Here is a 21640-nt window from a genome sequence, read left to right as displayed (position 1 = left end):
ATTTCAGAATTGGTGTAATATGATCAAATTTTTTGGTCTTTGTTAGAACTCTAGCAGCAGCATTCTGAACAAGCTGAAGCTTCCTCAGAGTTTGTTTTGGGAGACCTGTGAGGAGACCATTGCAGTAATCAAGCTTACTAGTGATAAAAGCATGTACAAGTTTTTGTAAGTCTTCGGTGGACATGAGCCCTCTAAGTCTTGCTACATTTTTAAGGTGATAATATGCCGATTTTGTAACTGATTTGATGTGACTGTCAAAATGTAAATCTGAATCCATGATAACCCCTAGATTTCTGGCTTTGATTGAGGTTTTCAGGGACAGAGAGTGAAGGTGTTGGGTTACTTTAAGCCTTTCCGTTTTAGAACCAAATACAATTATCTCTGTTTTGTCCTCATTTAGTTGAAGGAAATTTCGGCACATCCATTCCTTCACTTGCTCAATGCACTGGCACAGCAGATCTATGGGCCGATTGTCATTTGGTGATAACGATACATAGATTTGCGTGTCATCAGCATAGCAATGATGGTCAATATTGTTATTTTGCATGATTTGCCCTAGTGGGAGCATGTAGATGTTGAATAAAGAGGGTCCTAAGATCGAACCTTGTGGGACTCCACATGTCACGTTGGTTGATTCTGATACAAAGTCGCCAATGGAAACAAAGTAGTTCCTATTTTGTAGGTAGGACCTGAACCAATTTAAGACAGTGCCTGAAAGCCCCACCCAGTTTTCTAACCTTTCCAGAAGTAATGTATGGTCTACAGTGTCGAATGCAGCACTGAGGTCAAGTAGCATTAGTATTGAGTATATAAGGTGAAATGTAAAATATGTCAAGCGAAATCGAGCTACCAGAAAGTACTATGCGGCAACATGCTCCTGAAACACAACGGTGAGTTCGGGAAAGCAGACCCGCAGCAACCAAGTGTGTCGGCTATTTTCACCGCCGCAAGACGCAGCTGTAATCCCGGGCGTGTGGAGAAGATCACAACGCTGAGTATTTCCATAGTCCATTTGCTGCCGTTTTATTTGCAGCTTTAAATTATTTGCAATGGTTAGGCTACTTGTTTCGTTTTTTTTTTTTTTTAAACTGTTACAGGCAGTAACACGACGCATATTTATTTTTGTAAGGAAAATGTGTTTTGAACGTTTGCAAAAATAAATAACGAATACTCTGATAACTCTGACTGTTTTGATGGGGAATAAGCATTACATGTTTGGTTGGTAATATTGCCGTTCATCATCAGGCCTATTCCTGCTGCAGATGCGTTGCATTCTAAAAATAGATTTGATTTAACGAGTACTCGATTGATCCTCGAGGAATTCCTTCGATCACTCGAGTTTGGAATTTACTACTCGTGCCCATCCCTAATACATACATACATACATTAGACCTTTGACCTTATCAATAGCAATAAAGATATTAGATCATTAGTCACAACTTTGACCTCATCATTAGAAATAAAGATAGATCTATAGTCACAACTTTGACCTCATCATTAGAAATAAAGATATTAGGTCTATAGTTCAACTTTGAGCTTATCAATACTAGTGCTGCTACTAATGACAAATTTTCTAATGACTAATCTTTAGACAAATTTATCGATTAGTCGACTAATCTAAATGACTAATGAAAAAAATAAAGGGTTTGTTATTTCATTGTGTCCATTTTATTGGTTGCAAGGGGGTGTTTCGCAGGGGTTGCCAATTAGTTGGCCGCTGCCAGGGCTCCAACAGGGAATCTGAAGTTCAGAATGAACCGGGACATGGAGGAGAAAGGGATTGTTTCCGGCTTGCGGTTCATTATGGAATTCAGATTCCCCGTTGGATGGGGACCGCTGAATTACAGTGAGCCGTTTGAGACGGGAGAACAAATATGAATAGAAAATGCGGTGAGTGCTGTAGTACAAAGTGATGTTGAAAATAAACAAAGTGAGGTTTAATAAAGCCACAAAGATTCAGACAAAAAGAAACATTGAATGGCTTAAATCAAGTGAAGGGATTTGAACAGAGTTCAAAAGACTAAATGGAGTAAACTATGTAAACATGCACACTAGGGCCGAACGATACACCAACTCACGGTTCGGTTTGTATCACGATTTTTGATCCACGGTTCGATACATCCCACGATTTTTTTAAATTTAAAAAGCATTTTATTTCAACAACACTTATATAACAATTAACTTAATGTAACATTTAATAACAAATAATTTTGAACACTGAACATAAAGAATACTATTAAAGTGTAGCTAAATTAATAAATAAATAACCAAAGATTGCAGTTGGAGGATGCTTGCAGGTAGGCAAAAACCCTCAACTAGTTTGGTGGTTCAGTCAAATATCCTATTAGCGCTTCTTATTAGGCTATTTAGCTTAAAGGTCCCATGACATGCTATTTTATGTATTCTTTAATATAGGTATTAGTGGGCAACTAACACAGTATTCAAAGACGTTCCCGAAATTCAGCCGTGGTGCAGTTACAGCCACTCCGAGCCAGTCGCACATTGAGCTTCCCCCAAATGCGCTGTTTCGGTGGGCGTGTCAAGGCAGGTCAGGGAGGAGGGTGGGGGTGTGGCCCTGAGCAGCTTGCAGCCACGTGCGCTCTGTTTACGGTGGTTGTATCGCAATGGCTCGTAGAAACCCAGTCGTTGAAGCTTTTCAGTTTGACCCAGAATCGGATCCGGATAGCGAAGCACCTGAAGAAGTTGATACTCAGCGGCTACAGCAGGACGTCTCTGAATGGTTAGTTTAATATATTGTGACTGGATACGGTACTTTAGTTGGTTTGTTTATGTATTGTGGCAACCCGGCCCAGGCCAATTAAGGAGATTCAGAGCACCTGAGGAACAAGTGGAGAAGCAGGGCTTAAATAGCCCGCTTCTCCACTCATTCGGGGCTCTCCCAGCCCTGGAGCTCCTGCACGGAGAGACCGGTCCTCGTGGGTGACGGGATTCCACCCACGAAGGAGGGGACCGTTGATTCATCCCAGGTTTTACGTTATTTGTGTTTTGAGAGACTTTTATGTTTTGGAATAAACATGCCTTTTTTTGGCTTTTCCCAACGAAATTGTGTCCTGTTTGGGAGGAGTTGGTTCGCTCAACGTGGCGGATTGCCACAGTATGCGGTTAGTTATTATCATGTGCTAACGCTAGCCTACGTTGTTGGCTTTTAAAGTTGCTGAATTGCTATCGTTATAACGCTATATTAGCATCTATATCAGTCATCTTTGTAGTTTAGAGAAGTCACTCATTTTTTAATGGGTTAATTTCAACCTATATTGAAGTCATGTTACACATAACCCATGATTTACTCATGAAGATTTACGTCTAACATCAGCTTGTCCACTGTCATATGTATAGCTATAGACACTAACCAGAGCCACTATAGTCAGACCTCTGCCATTATTACATCTACCTTCATTTTATGGATAGGTGCCGTTGTGGAAAATGTGCGACCATGCCCACAGAAGCGGAGAATATTTGCTGCATGAAGATACCGCAGGTAGCACTTTCCACTAAATTGGAAACTATTTTGTCTCTTCATTTGACGAATAATTATGCTCAAAAATAAAACTTACCCTTTCAAATTCCAATTAGGTTACTAAGAAGACTACGGGAGGTCGAACAACAGAAGACGTGTATGGTTGACCATCCTGGATTGGAGCCTGTCTGCCTAAATGTTTACTCTATTCAGAATGGCAGACAAATATATAGAGCTGACTATGGTCCCCTAAATTCGAGAAGAATTCACAAGTAAGTTGTGCATTGTTACAGAATTTAATAAAATAAATGAAGTTGTTCAAAATCTTGTGCCAAATTTTGTCAAGATGCATTTATATCAGAGCTAAAAAAAAAAAAAAACTTAAATAGTTACAGAACAAACCATCAATAGGAGCATAGTAATATTTATTTTCATAATAAATCTCTGCAAGACTTAATCTCTGAATCAATTGTTCAGTCGCTACAGGTATCGTTTCTTTGTGAGCTGGTGCTGGGGCCTCCTGGGACGCAGTATCCGGGTTGTCCTTCCAGCTTGTGTGGTTCTGCGTATCCGCTCTGAGTTTCCCGCTGAGGAAGGCCACAATGTCGGTTTTAAACGTCGCCCCGTTTGAACCTTGACACAAGGCTGCTGATGAGCGCCTCCTTGTCAGGCTTCTCATACTGTGCCGTTAGGGGCTCTGGAACAGGGCCCTCATACTGTGCTGTTAGGGGCTCTGGAACAGGGCTCTCATACTGTGCTGTTAGGGGCTCTCCAACAGGGCCTCGGTGTATGGCGTAGGGTTAGGAAAGACTTCCTCAAAAATGACATCCATGATGTCATCAACGTAACCTGTATCGTAAAACATGTTTTCTTTTGAAATTGGTTGGGTTTTGTGTTACTGTGTTTTTGTATTTAATTTATTTTTCATCAAGAGTAATACATTTTAGAAATCCAAAGTATGTGTTGTTTGAATTGATTTGAACCCTTACCAAAGGTCTGCTGTGTTTTTTGAGGTTTAGCTCTGCACTCTCCCTTCCTAGCCTTTGGAAAGGAGATTTTGTAAATCGGTACTCCTTCCTTTGTTTCGGCCTGTGATCGGTCCACATTGTGATTTGAATGCATAGCAGCCAGGTAGAGTCTGGAATTACAAGACAAAACATGTTAATATTGACAGATATTTTAGTCTACAATTCCAAAAAGTATTGAGTAAACAAACTTTCTTTAACCTGCACAGCATTCCAATAAAGGGAAAGACTAATTGTTTTGGGGCAGAACGAAGAATAACCGCATGGAAAGCCTCCAAAGATGAAGTTTGGTTGTGGGGGCTCAGTTTTGCAACCTCCTTCAGCGCCCTTTGTTGGTCAGCAACTTCTCCAACTTGGAGAAAGTTGGAGTTGCTGCAGACAATAAGAAAATATGATATTAGAAAACCATTACAGTAAAGAATACTACAACCATGTCCTCTGGTAAATTTCTGAAAGCCACTAAATAACTGTCGTTGTCTGTTCACTGTTTTGACATTTAGCATGTATATTTGTGAAATACCTGCTTGAAGCCATTTACTCCGGTCACTTTTCTGGCGGATCGCATGCACGCTCTTGGGGTAAAGAGGATCTTCATGTACATGGACATCTCAAACATGGTTCAGGATCGAGGTCCACACTGCGATTCTCTCTGGCCCGGAGGTTGAGCCAGCTGCAGTCCAGTATATGTGGTTGTTGATGCTCTTCATCCACTTCTTGAGTTTCTCAGTCTTTCTGCATACTGATTGCTAACAGCTTCTTTGAAATACCTACAATGAGAGCAAAGTACTTTCCACTTAGTTAAGATACTCATAAAGTGAGTGATTACTCGATTGTAGCATTTGATAATTTCAAAGCATTTGTTACCATTTACTCAGTATCACAATTTTAAAATGAAGGACCACCAAATGGGAGCTTTACGCAAGCCTCAAAACATCAGGTCCTTCTCACCAAAAGGATATCACTAACAAATCAAAGCAAGGAAAAGCCTGGAGCAACACATAGCTCCATATTGGCTCTGAAAATATACCTTTTGCAAAGTGCCAGACATCGTAGTAATGGGTTATGTTTCTCTCCCTGAGGAACTTCTGTACTTGAGGATGACGATCAGTGACAATGCAGTCAAGGTTGACGCCACGCGACTCCAGTAAGGCTAGACTCCTCTTCTCCATATGGCTGCTACCACCAACTTCGTTGCTCTGTTAACACAGAACAAATATATATTAATAGAATATGCATGTTAGACTTTGAAATTACAACCAATAACCCCTTTACAATATCCATTTTGACAACTCACCTGGACCAACTTAATGTCCACAATGGCGTTAGTATGGAGATCCATCATTGTGTAACTCCAATACTTTGCAGAGTGACCTATTTTTGTTCAAATAGCGAAATTAGTGTATTAATCACCCTCCAATACATTGGTATTATGTCAGATTTTATTTAGGTCACTTCTTTTAACTTCAAACAATATTGAACACCTGTATAAAATAAACTATTTCAGTTAAGTATCAATACCTGGAGAGTCAGCTCTCATGTCACCACCAAGTATCACTATTTCCTCCTGACTTAGCCGCTGCAGATTCAAATCTTTTAGGACTTTCCACTGGTGAATAACTGCTGGTTCAATTAAACTTTTGGCATGGCGGCGAAATGTTTCATACCGAAACAACTGTAGCTTCATTGCCTTGACCTTTTGGTGTGGGGGGATAAATAATACATGTAATTAGATCTATATTGAAGCAATTCAGTGTCACACATTTACAGTTGCACATCATTTACCTTTTCGATTTTTAGGAAAGATGCACCACTTTTTAGGAAAGATGCACCACACAGCGGCAGAAAGGTGCAGATTTCCAGCTGGCGTGCTCCCAAGGATAGGCTGGCTATTCCAGCGTCTTCCGAATCTGCAATGGGGGCACTGCTGCTTCACTGACAGGAATGTCCCCAGCCTTTGGGTTGTCACTTCACATCCCCTCGTGCAGACTGGACATGCATTAAACAACTCCATGATGCAGCTCTCGTACACCATGTATTTCTTGCCGTTCTGTGTTGCAGTGGATGAATCTTCTCTATATCAAACCACAAAGAAAGGGAAACACATTTTGTGTTAAACTGATTGATCTTTCATCTGGACTGTACCTTAAACCATCACCCTGTTTTCAGCTAGGTTAATTATTTGTATGCACATAAATAATCCTGAAGGTAATGCTATAAACAACAACAGTCTCACTGAGATTAATACTTTATGTTTAGAATGCCATACAATTTATAGAAATTATGAAAGTTCTCAAGAGCCACACATATATCTTCCTCCTAATCCTCAGTAACTTACGACTTAAGTGTAGAGTCTAACAATGCTGTGATGGAGTCAGAAGGATCATAAGTGGAATCCGGTCCCTTAGAAGCTTCCACTAAAGAGCTGCCCTCCAATGGATTGTCCTCCAGTTCTTCCTCAAGGTCTACCCGAGGTCTTTTGGATGTCTCTTTACTAGTGTCGATGACAGGCACAAAGGGTCTGCATTGGATGTCTCAACACCGAAATCCTTGCAGAAGACAGTTGCCTGGACACCTGTGCAAACAATGAATTTTACTAAGGCAAGGCAAATGAAAAAACACATAATGCAAGCAAAGAGAAATTTCAGAATAAAGAACACTAGTAACTACATCAAAAATAAATGTACTCAAGGTGGAAAAGTAGATACCTTCACTTTTAATGTGGGGCCGCAAAGTCCTAAAGGATAGCTGTGTGCCTACAGTATGCGTTTTCAAACTTTCCACGTGGTCCGTCTGGCATGCAACATCCCTTGAGAGAGGCAGCTGAATGTAATCAGTCGATGTGCTGGCCTGTGTAGGGACAACAAAATCCAATTAGTACTCGATTTATTAACCTGCTTACAACCCATTGATTTGAAACTGGCGTGAAGGGGAGAACATGAGTGGGACTATGTATTTAGGAAAATACCAACCTTGCATTGCATTGCTGATACCTAGGTTACCAGCTCCATTACCGAGAAAATAGTCCCTCAAAATGCGATGATTCATGCGATGAAAGGTTACTTTTATTTCTAACATTATTCAACAGACATTTACATCTATAGTCTGGCGTTATAATTGATTTACCTCGGGTGAACTGTGGAGTGGGAAAGAATGTTTTATTAGCAGGCTAGCATTGCCTGTTGCCGTGCGCTAGCCTAGCACGAGCGAACTCTGCAACTAGAAGGACTGAATGAAATGTGTTGAAAACTGTCTGCAATGATAGGAACACCAAGGCTAACTTGGGAATCAGGCCCTGTGTCTCACGCTAGAACTACTGCGTCACGTAGCTGTTAAAAGACAGCTCTATTAGTTTGTAGTACGGTGAGCATTAGCTAAAGCTACAGCCACATTCTAAGGGGAACAAGCAAGGTAATCATACACAGTAAAGCAAGAACATGATACAGCGTTAGTTTACTTACTTGTCCGCGGTTTGTAGCTGAGGCAAAGAGAGTTGGTACTGATCCAGGCTTAATTTTCAGACGTTCAGCAAGTCCAGCTCTGTATTGTCCCAAGTGAAGAAGAAGTCGTCGGTGAAATGTTTGGCGCACACAAACACACATTTCGGAAGTCGTGTCCAGCGAAAACAAAATGAACCCACTGGTTCCTCAGAGACTTGGATGAAGGAGCTACAAATGTACTTAGTTTTTTACTTTCACACCCGAACACCGAGCACTAGAGCCCGACCGATATATCGGCAGGCCGATATTAGGCATTTTTCAAACTATTCGGTATCGGCATTTATAATGGCCGATAAATGAATATTAAAAAAAAAAAGAAAAGAAAAAAAGTTGGTCCACCAGAGGGCGCTCTAACGCCCAAACCCGCTGATTCAGCCAGAGTTAGGCAGATTGAATGACGGAGATCGACGGAGATCATCGGTGTTGTTCATGTGTGCAAGTGTGTTCATGGTAAGTAGGCAATTGTCACGAGACATACATTGCTTGAATAACAATTAAAAGAACATCCCCATCAATTCTCTAAAGTCGATAAGCATGACTTAATTCATGACTACCATGTCCAGTTTTGCTGTTGTTACGTGTTAGCTGAGAGTGAAAAGGATTTAAAGGATAACTACAAATAACCAATGTTAGGGAAATGTGTTTGTTTTGTTGCGCGTTTCTGGATTTTTTTTTTAATATATATATGTATAAATTATATATATATATATCGGCCGATATATCGGCATATCGGATTTTTAAATCACAAAATATTCGTATCGGTATCGGCCTTAAAAATTCTATATCGGTCGGGCTCTACTGAGCACCTGCCATAAATTTGTTTGGAAGCTATGATGTCTCTCCACTCCAGGCAAAGACAGTGTAGCGATCGTACGCAGGGCTCCAGACTAACATTTTGCATTGGTTGCACTGGTGCACCCAACTTATTTATTTTAGGTGCACCAGCAGAAAGTTTAGGTGCACCCACATTTTTCATTGTGTCGCCTTTAACGCCAAAAGGTCACCTTTTTATAGCTTTCCATAACTTTCATATAATGTGAATGATTTTTTAACAACAATAAGGTGTAGAGAAATACTTTATTTTAAGCCCAATTATATATATAAAAAAACCTCGCCTATGCATATTTTCACCTTGCCAATTGCATTATGTCAGCACTTTGAAGTGCGCTATAGACCGAATTTCACATAAGTTCAGGCACTGACTGATATGACCATACAAACTGTTGTACTGACTAATTGTACACAAGGAACCATGTGATTTTACTGTATAGATTTTCAGAAAATGTCTTTTGAAAAACTCACATATGCACATTTTGGCCTTTGCAAATTGCATTATGTCAGCACTTTGAAGTGAGCTATAGACCGAATTTCACATAAGTTCAGGCACTGACTGATATGACCATACAAACTGTTGTACTGACTAATTGTACACAAGGAACCATGTGATTTTACTGTATAGATTTTCAGAAAATGTCTTTTGAAAAACTTACACATGCACATTTTGGCCTTTGCAAATTGCATTATGTTAGCACTTTGAAGTGGGCTATAGACCGAATTTCACATAAGTTCAGGCACTGACTGATAGGACCATACTAACTGTTGTACTGACTACTTGTACACACAGACCCATGTGATTTTACTGCATTGATTTTGAGAAAATGTCATTTAAAAAACTCACATATGCATATTCTGCTGGCCAATGGACTCGAACGTCCGCACTGGCGGCCAACTTGCCACAGTCATCTGCTGTTGGTAGTGGTACATGTACTTTTTAAATAAGCATAACTTGCTAAATTTTCAGGCTGTTTGTTTTCTAATAAACGTCAGAGATGTAGTTACGGCACTGCATACTTGATTCTGATGAATAATTATGGAATAGATTCTAAAAAAATGGAATAATGTTCTAAAATAGGTACAATATTATAACCACATGAATAACGTTGGTAAGAAACCAAACCGTTGGTAAACCGGTTGAAAATGTAGCAAGTTATGGTTATTTAAAAGGTACATGTACCACTACCAACACAATGTTATGGGTGAGCAGCTGACTGGCAAAATGGCCGCAAGTGCGGACGCTCTAGACGCCGCCGTAAGACATTTCTAAACATCTACACACGTAGGTGAAGGGTTTTATTTTGAAAACATTGCGAGATACCACCCAAAGGCTGTTTAGAGTAAAGGGGCACTGTTAAGTATTTTAAGAAGCTGCATTACCCTCACATAGCCACAAGGGGAGCAAGACCTTATTGAAGGCTGCTCCCTCCACAGAAGGCAGCACCATTAGATAGGTGAAGAAGCCGAAGCCATTACGTCACCCCGGCCACGCCCACTGCATAGGCCACGCCCACTTGACGTCCTCTATCGGAGGCCAGAGATCAATAGGTAGACAGCAGAGAGCCACCGGGCCTAAGCCCGGGGGCTTGAAGTAGATCACGGTATTTTCCTCTCTACGCGTTAGATACAATTCCCTCCCTTAAGCTTCATAGTTTACCATACCGAAACATGCCAACTTTATAACAAATAAAGTGAGTTAAAAGCAACCCGGGATTGGACTATTTTCTTCGAAGAATGCTGCAATAGCACGAAGATTTTGTGTGACAGCTGGCTTAACCGCGGATGAACGAATGGCGGCTCACTTGACCGCAGTTTACCAACGTCCGCAGCGGTCTTCTTCTTTAATGTATCTCCTATTACACCAATAAATTGGGCACATGCCGTATCATTGCTGTAGGTCGGGTTGACGTTTAATCAATTTTTCTTCATTAAAATAATATCTGACTTAAATTTGGTGAACGGCATTTCCTCCTTTGCAATGTTGTATGCAACATTACATTTTATGATAATTTCGGATTCCTCCGATGACCTGATTACTTCTGCCTGCCTCTGAAATGCAGCTGGAAGAGGGGCCACTTTATCTACACATTTGTCACGGCATATTGTATGCTTTTTGGACATTTAATGTTTTGATACGAAACGCTGTTGCCTCGCCTACGAATGCACTATTACCGGCCATATTCTGACCGCACTCCCGACAGTAAATGCAGTGCATTGCATTCCGTCCTTTGTCGTATCTCAGCCAGGGAAATTGTGTCAACCAGTCATGTCTGAAAGAGTACATTTTGGGCTTTGTAATTTGAGTCTCGGGGCCGGGCTCAATCTCAGACTCGGTTGTCTCCTCTGGTTCCGAATCTAATGTTATCGCCGAAGGACCGGGGCCAGTTGGCATCTTCCCAGGGACCGTCGCCGAGGTCTCCGTGTCTTGGCTGGATTTCTTAATGAAAAAGCTTTCAATGTTTCTACCTCTGTTCATTTTCACTCGTTTTGTCGTGTTTATTTTCTTTTCTGTTTAATTTAGGCAACTCTGGCGCTCAGCCTGCTCAGGTCGATCGCATTTTTTGAACTCGCGGCAAAGAAACGCCCTGAGCTCTGTCTCTTATTGGTGACAACAGGCGACCATAGAGAGATGATATTTTGGTCGCATGTGCGACCAAATTGGTCGCACTCTGGAGCCCTGGTACGGTCTCTAGCTCATTGTCTTATGGGTGTGCCAAACTCTCTGGGCGGGCCAGGCAGAGTAAGGGGAGGAGCTCAGCTTTGTGACGTCATACCTAAAGACATTCCAAATCAGCGCGCTTGAGCCTCCGTTTTTTCAAAGGCGAGCAGAACAGCTAGTGCTCGTTTTACACCAAACGCAAGTTTTAGCCACTGGGGGACCATAGGCAGGCTAGGGGAACTCATATTTATGTTAGAAACCTCATAAAGTGAGATTTTCATGTCATGGGACCTTTAAATAAGGACATAATCAGGCCGTATAGAAAGCAACATGTTTAATAGCCTAACTTTCAATAGATGGGAAAAAACATGAACGTCTAACATGAACGTCGCAATAACGAGGCATAGTGTTACGAGTAGCGTATGTGTGTGTGCGAGAATGAGTGACGTCAGCGAGTGAGTGGACGAGCGAGGAGAGCGAGCGGTAGCGTGTGTGTCTAGTGAAGAAGCGAACGAGTCCGGTAGAATAAAGTACCCATCCTGTCAATAATCAGTGGCCGCTTCATTCCGACCTATAAGCAGACCAACTGCCGGTCAAATCACACAAAACAATAGAGACAGGGATCACACAGGCAATTTTTTTCACGCTTGGCCCACTCTGGATAAATGTCGTTCATATCGCATATGAGGAATTTGACGGCTGTGGAGAAATGCAATCCTCCGTAGCCACGGAGAGCTGTCATCACAGAGAGGGCATCTCGTCGCATACTTACGGCATCGATAAGAGGGGGCGGCAAATTATTAGCAAATTTCAATCTGACAATTTGACCGGAGAGTTAGAAAGTGCGTATCACGCTTCTGCCTTCTCACACCGCCAGACAGGCTCGTGGCTTTGAGCGTCGCGATTTTGGTTTCGATACGCGTATCGTTACAGCCCTTATGCACACTAGGGTTGCCGCGGTGTGGACATTTTCACACCGAGTAATACGCTCGTGTCAACACCGGTATTACCGGTATAAACGGTATTAACTTTGAAACTATAGGTCAACCGCCATCTCTCCGTCAACTCTCCTCTCACACTCGGTGACAGCGGCTGGCAGCGCGCCAATTCTCGTCGTCTTATAACGTTCTATATATAATAGGATAATATTAGGGCTGTAACGATACACAAATTCACGATTCGGTTTGTATCACGATTTTTGACCCACGGTTCGATACATCCCACGATTCTTTTAAATTTAAAAAGCATTTTATTTAAACAACACTTAAATACCAATTATATTAATGTAACATTTAATAACAAATAATTTGGAAACACTGAACAGATTTGAACCGAAAGAATACTATTAAAGTATCGCTAAATTAATAAAGAAATAACCAAAGATTGCAGTTGGAGGATGCTTTTTGCTGGTAGGCATAATAGGGCCCCTTTAACTGTTTGGTTGGTTTATTCAAATATCCTTATTAGCGCTTCTTATTAGGCTATGTAGCTTAAATAATGACATAATCAGGCCGTATAGAATGCAACATGTTTAATAGCCTAACTTTCAATAGATGAGGAAAAACATGAACGTCGCAATAACGAGGCATAGTGTTACGAGTAGCATATGTGTATGCGCGAGAATGGCAGTGTGCGTATGCGTGTGTGAGTGATGTCAGCGAGTGAGTGGACGAGCGAGGAGAGCGAGCGGTAGCGCGTGTGTCTAGTGAAGAAGCGAATGAGTCCGGTAGAATAAAGTACCCATCCTGTCAATAATTGGTGGCCGCTTCATTCCGACCTATAAGCAGACAAACTGCCAGTCAAATCACACAAAACAATAGAGACAGGATCACACAGGCAATTTTTTTCACGCTTGGCCCACTCTGGATAAATGTCGTTCATATCGCATATGAGGACTTCGACGGCTGTGGAGAAATGCAATCCTCTCCTCTCCGTAGCCACGGAGAGCTGTGATCACAGAGAGGGCATCTCGTCACATATTTATGGCATCGATAGGAGGGGGCGCTGTCAGCAGACTATTATTTAGACAAATTATTAGCAAATTTCAATCTGACAATTTGACCGAAGAGTTAGAAAGGGCATATCGCGCTTCTGCCTTCTCACACCGCGAGACAGGTTCGTGGCTTTGAGTATCGCGATTTTGGGTTTGATACGCGTATCGTTACAGCCCTTGATAATATATATCATAATATCACGGCCAAAAGCTCTGTGCGACTACGGATGGCCGTAGCGCGGGGAGCTCACGTAGGGATTTGGCTCCGGGGGTTTGTTTTACCGTTGCTATGGTTTACCGGCAGGGGGTTTTTCTAGAAAAAATTCACAAGGGGGAAAACATCAATGGCGGGGGGGGGGGGGGGGGCGTTATGGAGCGATTGTTGACGGGGGTGGGGGGGGGGCGGGGGGGGGGAGTTCCCCCCCCTTCGCGGTGCGAGAGCTTTTGAAAATTTGTCAAGACAATCCTTGCTTTTCTTCACCCCGCGGCACGACATTTTAAAAACACTGTAAACTAAGTCACCAAACGCTATATTTTCTTTCTTCTCAGACACTCTCAGATTCACTGAACTGATAAATTTGGTTCGGGAGAAGAGATAAAAGCCCGCCTACACTGTAAACTGATTGGTTGACTTACCGATTCAGGCCAATCAGGAGGCGCCTGAGGCTCAAGTGCCCACTGCATCATGCACAGTTTCTAGATCCCTCTCTGTTGTGCTGCGCGCTCGCTACACAGATGCGAACGCGGTTAGGAGCACGTCTGTCTCCTGTGCGCGGTCTTGCTCGCTCGCTCTCCATTCCGGGAGATTTTAAGTAATTTAAAATTTTCGACAAGGAGGCGCTGGGTTGAAACAAGGAGGCGCAGCGCCCCTCTTTCCCGGTTTAGATTAACCCCTGGTTACCGGTCTTGTAAGGAAGCACGTCAATTCTCGGCGCGACAATTCTCCCGAACAGAGCAGAACCGTGGCCTATTCTACACATTTTAATTTTCTTAATTATAATTATATTATTCATTTTTACTGAATTTGTTTTTTATTACTAAAAAAATAAAAATAATAATAATCGGTGTTGCCGGTGTGCAGCACCGAGTAAACGGTGTTGGCCTCAACACCGGTAACACCGGTAATACCGTATACCGCGGCAACCCTAATGCACACCATTTGAAAAAATCTGGTTGGAAACAAATAAAGTGACAGCTGAATGAAAAGCGAAAGCATTGCTAAAAATGCAGAAATGTTAAAGGAATTGAACTAAAGAATATGAAAGGTCAAATGCATTGCCCTGCACTGCTGAAAAATCGGAAAAGGACAAATGTATTGCGTGCACTGCTAAAAAACCTGGAAGCTGTAATTTAAAACGGACTACGCTGAATAGCATTATATTTAGAAGCAAAGTGATGAAATACATTGTTACAAAAGCTGGAAGCTAATCTGTAATACTGTCAAAGCTGGAAGATATAGTAGTAATAGTAGTAGTAGTAATAATGGCAGTAGTAGAAGTAGCTGAAGTAGAAGTAGTAGCTGAAGTAGTAGTAGCTGAAGTATTAGTGGTACTAGCTGCACAAACGATATGCCTTATGAAAGGTATGGCAATGATTGATACCATGGATTTAGAAAGAATTATAATAATAATCCCGCCATTCTTTTTTTAACCCAGCCGAAATTGTATGTACATAATGAGCATAATGCTCATTTTTCCAGCCTTACGTTATTAATATTAGTCTAATTGGGCTGGAAAATTACCCAATCTGGCATCAGTGCTTGCACGTCCACGCGCTCTAACCTCAGCGTAAATCAATGAGACCAACTGAAAACAAGCCGACATGGAACTTAAACTGATTTTGAAAAAAGTATAAAAAGTAATCGAAAATCTGTTTTCAGATTATTGAAGATACAAGTGTGTTAATTTGTTAAACCTTTGAACTAAGGTTAACGATAAAATATTGACCAAGTTACGAAGTCTGAAGTAAGTGTCAGAAAATGGGCGGCACTGTCTCGGAGAAAGATCAGCGATATGCAGTTGGTAAGACATGTTCCAGTGACATTTCAAGAGGAGGAAGCATTAAACATGTAAACATCGGCCACTGCCATCGGTGATGTCATCTTATTTTCCGATTGGCCGATGGCAGTCAACAACGCGAATATCGGCCGTTACCAATGTTCGTCCGATGCATCGGTGCATTCCTAAGTTTAACAGCATTGGGACTTTTAACTACACATGTATCACTCCGCTTTACAGGTGTTCTCATAACCGTTATGAGAACACCTAATGTGTTCTCACAATTGCTCAAAAATGACATTCGAATGTTCGTTTGGAAAAAAATCACGAATTCGAACTATTCGAATATCTGGTTGCCTATTTTACGCAGTTGCCGTCAATAATGCGACAAAACCATGGTTCAAATTAGCGGGATATATATATCCTATAAACAGCCCAGTAACGTGGAGGCCTAATCATGAAAAGCCACAACTTTGTATCGCTTGCATTTCACCACCACACCTGCAAGCGCGCAAACTATAGTAATCTGAAGAAGACGCCCGCTTCTGAATGTTACAAAGTATGCTAGTGGTAACGTTCCTTGCTTTGCTTACCAAGTTACCATTTATCGAGAAGGCCTATTAAAATCGATAAAGAAAGATATGCATGTCGCCTACGTCTTCCACCATGCCAGCGAAAGGGCACTTCGCACTACGCACCGTTCGGATTCATGAAAAAAAAGCTGTCTCGGACTTTGCCGAGAACATTGCGTTATAGCAGCTTTCACCAGCCAGACTACTAGCACCTAATGTATTGACGGTTCATTATGTAGCTTTGCACAGCAAATATGCAAATGTTTCCAGGCATAGCATTTGAGTGGAATTACGAATGGTCGCCAGAAGAGGACAGGGCTCCGAACCGGTTCAAGGAACGAAAACGAAAACCGAAACTGAATTTTACGAGGAACGGAAACGGAAACCAAATGGTCTTCAACTGTTCCGGAACAGAAAAGTTATTCTGAAATCCCCAAAATCGGTTAATAAAGGTTTTTTTCGTTCTCTATATAGCCTATAAAATGTCACAAAAGCATAGCCTATTTCATGAAAAAATAAAAATATTTCCGGTTGCCGCGTTCACTTTGCCCGCCCTATTTTCGACAAAGGTAACGTGAGCTAAATTAACAGAGTCCACAAGGGCTGAACGATTTCAGGAAAAGATCGAATTGCGATTTTTCTGGCAGATATTGCGATTTCGATTTTCTTCACGATTTTCTTCAAATCAAGCTTCAGTGCAATATTCACAATGTACAGTAATATTTACAAACATAACATCATACCATTAAAAACATTACATGCCATTACTCTAATGTAGGAATGAAAACTAAGTTAGAATTGATTTTAAATATATTTATCAAGAAACATGCATTAAACTAAAGTCCTTGACCAACTGCAGTTGTTACAAATTAACTAAAAGAGCGATCTTCGACTGTCTTAACTTAGAAAAGTACTACTACTTCTTAGTTGTTTTTTTAAGACGGTCAAAGATGGCTCTTTTAGTTAATTCGTGCATTAGAGTATAACAACAAAGGGAGAGACGTCGGAGAACCCAACGCAGTCTATTCATAATATTGTAATGACCAAGGAAGAGGCAGTGAATTATTGAATAGACAGAGATTTATGAGATAGGTCTACCTAATAAACCGTTGGAACACACAAGACCGGAAACATAGCAACGCCGGTAAACAAACCCCGAGAAGCCCAATCCCTATGAGAGCTCCCCGCGCTACGGCCATCCGGAGGCGCACAGAGCTTTTGGCCGTGATATTATGTAATACAAATATTATATTATATAGTATTGTATTATATATAGAGCTCCAGGAGTCGCAAACGGCAACATTCACTTTCTCTCCATGCTGCAGTTCACCCGGACTGAACTGCACCGAGTTTGACGGTTTGAACGCTGATTGGCTGTTACGTTACACATGTGACTCAGTGGCCACGCTGTTGAACGTATGTTAACCATAGCAACGCCGGTAAACAAACGCCGGTAACAAACCCCTCGAAGAGAGCTCCCAGCCCTACGGCCATCCGGAGGCTCACACAGCTTTTGGCCGTGATATTATGTATACAATTATATTAATTTGCCCGATTCGCGTCTCTACGTTGACGCGTGGACGCACAGTAAAACCGAAAAAAACGTGTCTTTGGCGATCCCGATATCGCGTTGTCTGAAATCGTGATTTCGATCAGAAAACGATAAATCGTTCAGCCCTAGAGTCCACTATATCGCCTTTTCATTGTTACTTGTTGGTGGGCGTGCCCTTAACATGCGTCCGTGTCCAAGTTTCATTGACATGATCAGACAGCCCGCCCGCTCCCCAATGACAGCCCACACTGCTGTCTACACACAGCTATTTGATAAATGCCAGATTATGAAACACTTATTTCAAAAATCGAATCTGACTGTCAATAACAATTAGGGCTGGCCCGAATGCCATTTTTCAGGCTTCGAATACTCGTTGGTTTTTCCTAGCGAATATTCGAATACTCATTCCAGAAAAACACACCATCAAAAACAACATTAATAATCCCTATACACTCCCTGGAACAGATTTTTACAGTATCTGCATATTTTGTTGAATATTTAATAGCTTTTAAACGTTAATTAGTAGGCCTAAGTAAGTTGGAGTTAGTTAGTTTTTCCCGTGGAAGCGAACAGCTGTTGTTCCGTACCAAATCAGCTGTCCTCTGCAATCTCAGCCCTTGCGGGAGCTTTTCAATTCATTCTGGAACGTGCATCTTTTCAGGGAATTTGTACAATAAATCTATTACAAATACCAAATATTGATTGTCTTATGTGTCCATATTATATCCATTATATTGACCAGGTATTCGCAAGACGCTCACGCTCTGCAGCAAGCCAGTCACAGTTGATTGGCGCGGCGCTGTACAGGGAACGTAAACAAACAACTAACCTAAGGTTAGCATTTCACGAAGCATTTCTTTTCCTCCCGAGATCCCGCTAATGTTGTTATAAAGTAAAGGGAAACAAGATATATATTCTTCCTCCACCTCTCTCGCTTCTCTGCTTGGTGTCGCTTATAGTTTGCAGGGCTCCAGAGTGCGCCTAATTTGGGCGCACATGCACCTAGAATTCGGGGGAAGTGCGACCAAATATTTTATTTGGGCGCACCGGTGCGACTGAAAATTTATCTGGTATAATTTTATTTTATTTTTTTACAGAGCAGTCTATTCATAATATTGTAATGATCACGGAAGAGGTAGTGAATGAAGTATTGATTAGACAGTGATTTATTAGATACCTAATAAACCGTTGGAACACGCAATGCCGGTAAACAAACCCGCAAAGCCCAATCCAGGGGCCTGTACTACGAAGCTCGATTAGAGGGTTTGCGAGGTATGTTGAGCTGAAAGCCTGCGTTAGCTGTGGAATGAAAGTCGATCTCTTTAAGCGTCGCTGTATCACCATGGTGACTTACGCTCGCAACCAAACCTGGTCGGGAGCAGCTTTTCAGCGAGTCTACCCGGAGATCGGCTACTTATATCGGCGTGCGCAGCTTCCTAGCCCCTCCTCCGATAATGGCGTCACCATTTGTGGGTGTTCTCATGGACCTCGGCGCACTTATCGTACAGGCGTCTCTCCGGAGACGGAGGGTTTTTCGGGACAGAACCGATCCCTTGGCATTTTCTGACGATATTCTTTATGAGAGATACAGATTCGTCATTTATTTAATGGTCAAAATATTATTAATCAATGGCGTAAATATCGACGGTGCAACCGGTGCTGCCCCCTCAACAACTCAAAACTTGAGTGCACCATAAATACGTGCTGGTGCACCCAAATTAAAAATGTAGGCGCACCAGTGCACCCAAGGAAAAAGTTAGTCCGGAGCCCTGCCTCTGTGTGGTAAAATTGCACACTGCATTAGTTTAATCGATGAAAACTTTACGTAATCTACGAAATTCTTAACGATCGTTCGTCGATAAATCATGCCCATCCCTAGTACACACACTGTAACGCAAATGTTTTCTTGTCGGTTCTTTGACGTCTCTTGTATTTCCACAACAAGACTGTAGTGGGGGTTATCTGAGCCATGGTTGAGAAGGAATTGGGAGAAAGGAACTTTGGCTTTGACTCGCTGAAGTACATGAACTGCGACATGCCGCCGGTTGCCGCGAGGCACCACCGCCCGGCAGCGGGCAGCCGGCAGCAGGCAGCCCGCGGTTCTACTTCAGATTGATGTGGAAGTGGAAGAACCAGAGACGCCGGAGAACCGGACGAAGTCGTTTGTGATTCATAGTATCGTCTGGAGGCGCACACAGCTTTTGGCCATGATAATATGTATTATATGATATTATTTAGATATAAAGCTCAAGGACTGTAACGCAAGTGAGGTACACTTCCTTGTTATTTGGATAACCGTTCTGCTTTTGGTGTTATGGCGCATAACACGTCGGACTCTCGTCTCTGGTATTTCTACAACGAGACTCTTAGTGGGGGTTATCTCAGCCAAGGTTGAGAATGAATTGGGGGGAAGGAACTTTGGCTTTGACTCCCTCAAGAACATGAACCACGACATGGAGGAGAAAGGGATTGTTGGCGGCGAATGTCTCCCGCTTGTGTCCCGCTGAGGGACCACCGCCGGAGGCGGAGGTGCCTAAGCGCTGCCCGGCAACAATCCCTTTCTCCTCCTTGTCGCGGTTCAGTCTACTTCACATTGATGTGGACGTGGAAGAACCAGGAACGTCAGAGAACCCAACGCTGTCGTTTGAGATTCATAATATCGGCTCACACAGCTTTTGGCCGTGATAATATATATTATATGATATAGATATCTATGTAGGCTATATGATAATATTTAGATATAGAGCTCCAGGACTCTTGTGTGTTCTAGAATATTTACAGAACTCGACTAAAGGCTGTGTGCGCTGTGTCGCTCCTCCTAATTTGCATTATAGCTACAGACGCCAAAAAAGCGCATTTGGGGGAAGCTCAATGTGCGACTGGCTCGGAGTGGCTGTAACTTTGCACCACGGCTGAATTTCGGGAACGTCTTTGAATACTGCGTTAGTTGACCACTAATACCTATTAGGGATGGGCATGATTTATCGACGATCGACTAATTGATCGTTAAGAATTTCGTTGTACGTAAATTTTCCATTGATTAAACTAATGCAGTGTGCAATTAAACATTTTACCACACGAGGGCAATATTTAAATTTGAGGCTCCTCCCCGCAATAAACATCCCGCTTTGAACGGTGAACTCTTTACGCCTAGCAGCTATAAAACTACAAAATGACTTAATGCAGGCTACGTGGAAAATGCGCCGACTTTGGCTCAGCCTGGCTCTGCCCTCTTCCGCTACGTAGCTAAGGTGGCTGCCGACGAAAAATGTATATCGCCACACACTTCGCGACTTGACCGTTTTCCAGTACACTTATTTTCGCCCGATCTGAATCGGAACGCCCTACGTACTCAAACTTAGACTAGCAAGTACGGATAGTATGGATATTGGAACACGGCGATGTAATCATGAAGCGGACGAGGCCACGGCGAAGTCTGGTGTGGGAGCATTATGATTTAAAAAATGACTTATTGGGGAGCACTATAGGCCTACCACTCAAGGCGAGGTTAGCATCGAAGCAGAAATAAAGAAATTTCTGAGCCCCTGGATTAGGGCTGCAGGATATATCGGCTATGCACGATATATCGATATAATTTCCAAGGGGATACAAGATTTGACAATATCGTTTATATCGATAAGCGTTAAAATGGTCAGTTTCCCCCTCAAGCGTCTGCAGCGCTTGCCTTGGAGACTGTGAGCGCGACCCTCCCCCTCCCACTCTGTCTTTCCGAACGTGCCGTGTGCAAAGACGCCTCATTCCCGCCCCGCCGCCCCCTCACAACACAACAAGCATGGATGATACCCGTAAAGAAAACGAGACGGCGGCGGGAGACAAAAAGGAGAGGAGAAACGAGAAACAACGGCTCCATAATGTGGAAATAGTTCGGGTTTAAAAAAAACAGATGAGCAGCAGCTGCAGGTCATTTGTAGAGAGTGTAGCAAAACCGTTGCGACTAAAAGTGGAAGCACGACAAATCTGTTCCACCGTTTACAGCAGCGGCACAAAGTGCAGTATGAGGAATGCGTAAAAC

The 21640-nt window shown here is 42.3% G+C and overlaps 1 protein-coding gene and 1 long non-coding RNA gene across 3 annotated transcripts in view; both read right to left on the bottom strand.

Moving 5' to 3' along the window:
- The window catches only part of hsf2bp (heat shock transcription factor 2 binding protein), a 143717-nt gene that overhangs the window by 83246 nt on the left and 38831 nt on the right, over positions 1-21640 (bottom strand). The gene's annotated exons all lie outside the window — the stretch shown is intronic.
- On the bottom strand, positions 6552-7399 carry LOC115533444 (uncharacterized). Its single transcript, XR_003974196.1, has 3 exons — positions 7209-7399; positions 6839-7075; positions 6552-6575 (listed from the first exon to the last, which is right to left on the bottom strand). It is a non-coding gene; the product is annotated as an uncharacterized LOC115533444 (long non-coding RNA).

The sequence above is a fragment of the Gadus morhua genome, chromosome 20 (genome assembly GCF_902167405.1).
Source record: "Gadus morhua chromosome 20, gadMor3.0, whole genome shotgun sequence".
Classification (NCBI taxonomy): Eukaryota; Metazoa; Chordata; class Actinopteri; order Gadiformes; family Gadidae; genus Gadus; species Gadus morhua.
Note: the sequence above shows the minus strand (reverse complement) of the source record. Positions and strands in the feature narration are given on the sequence as shown.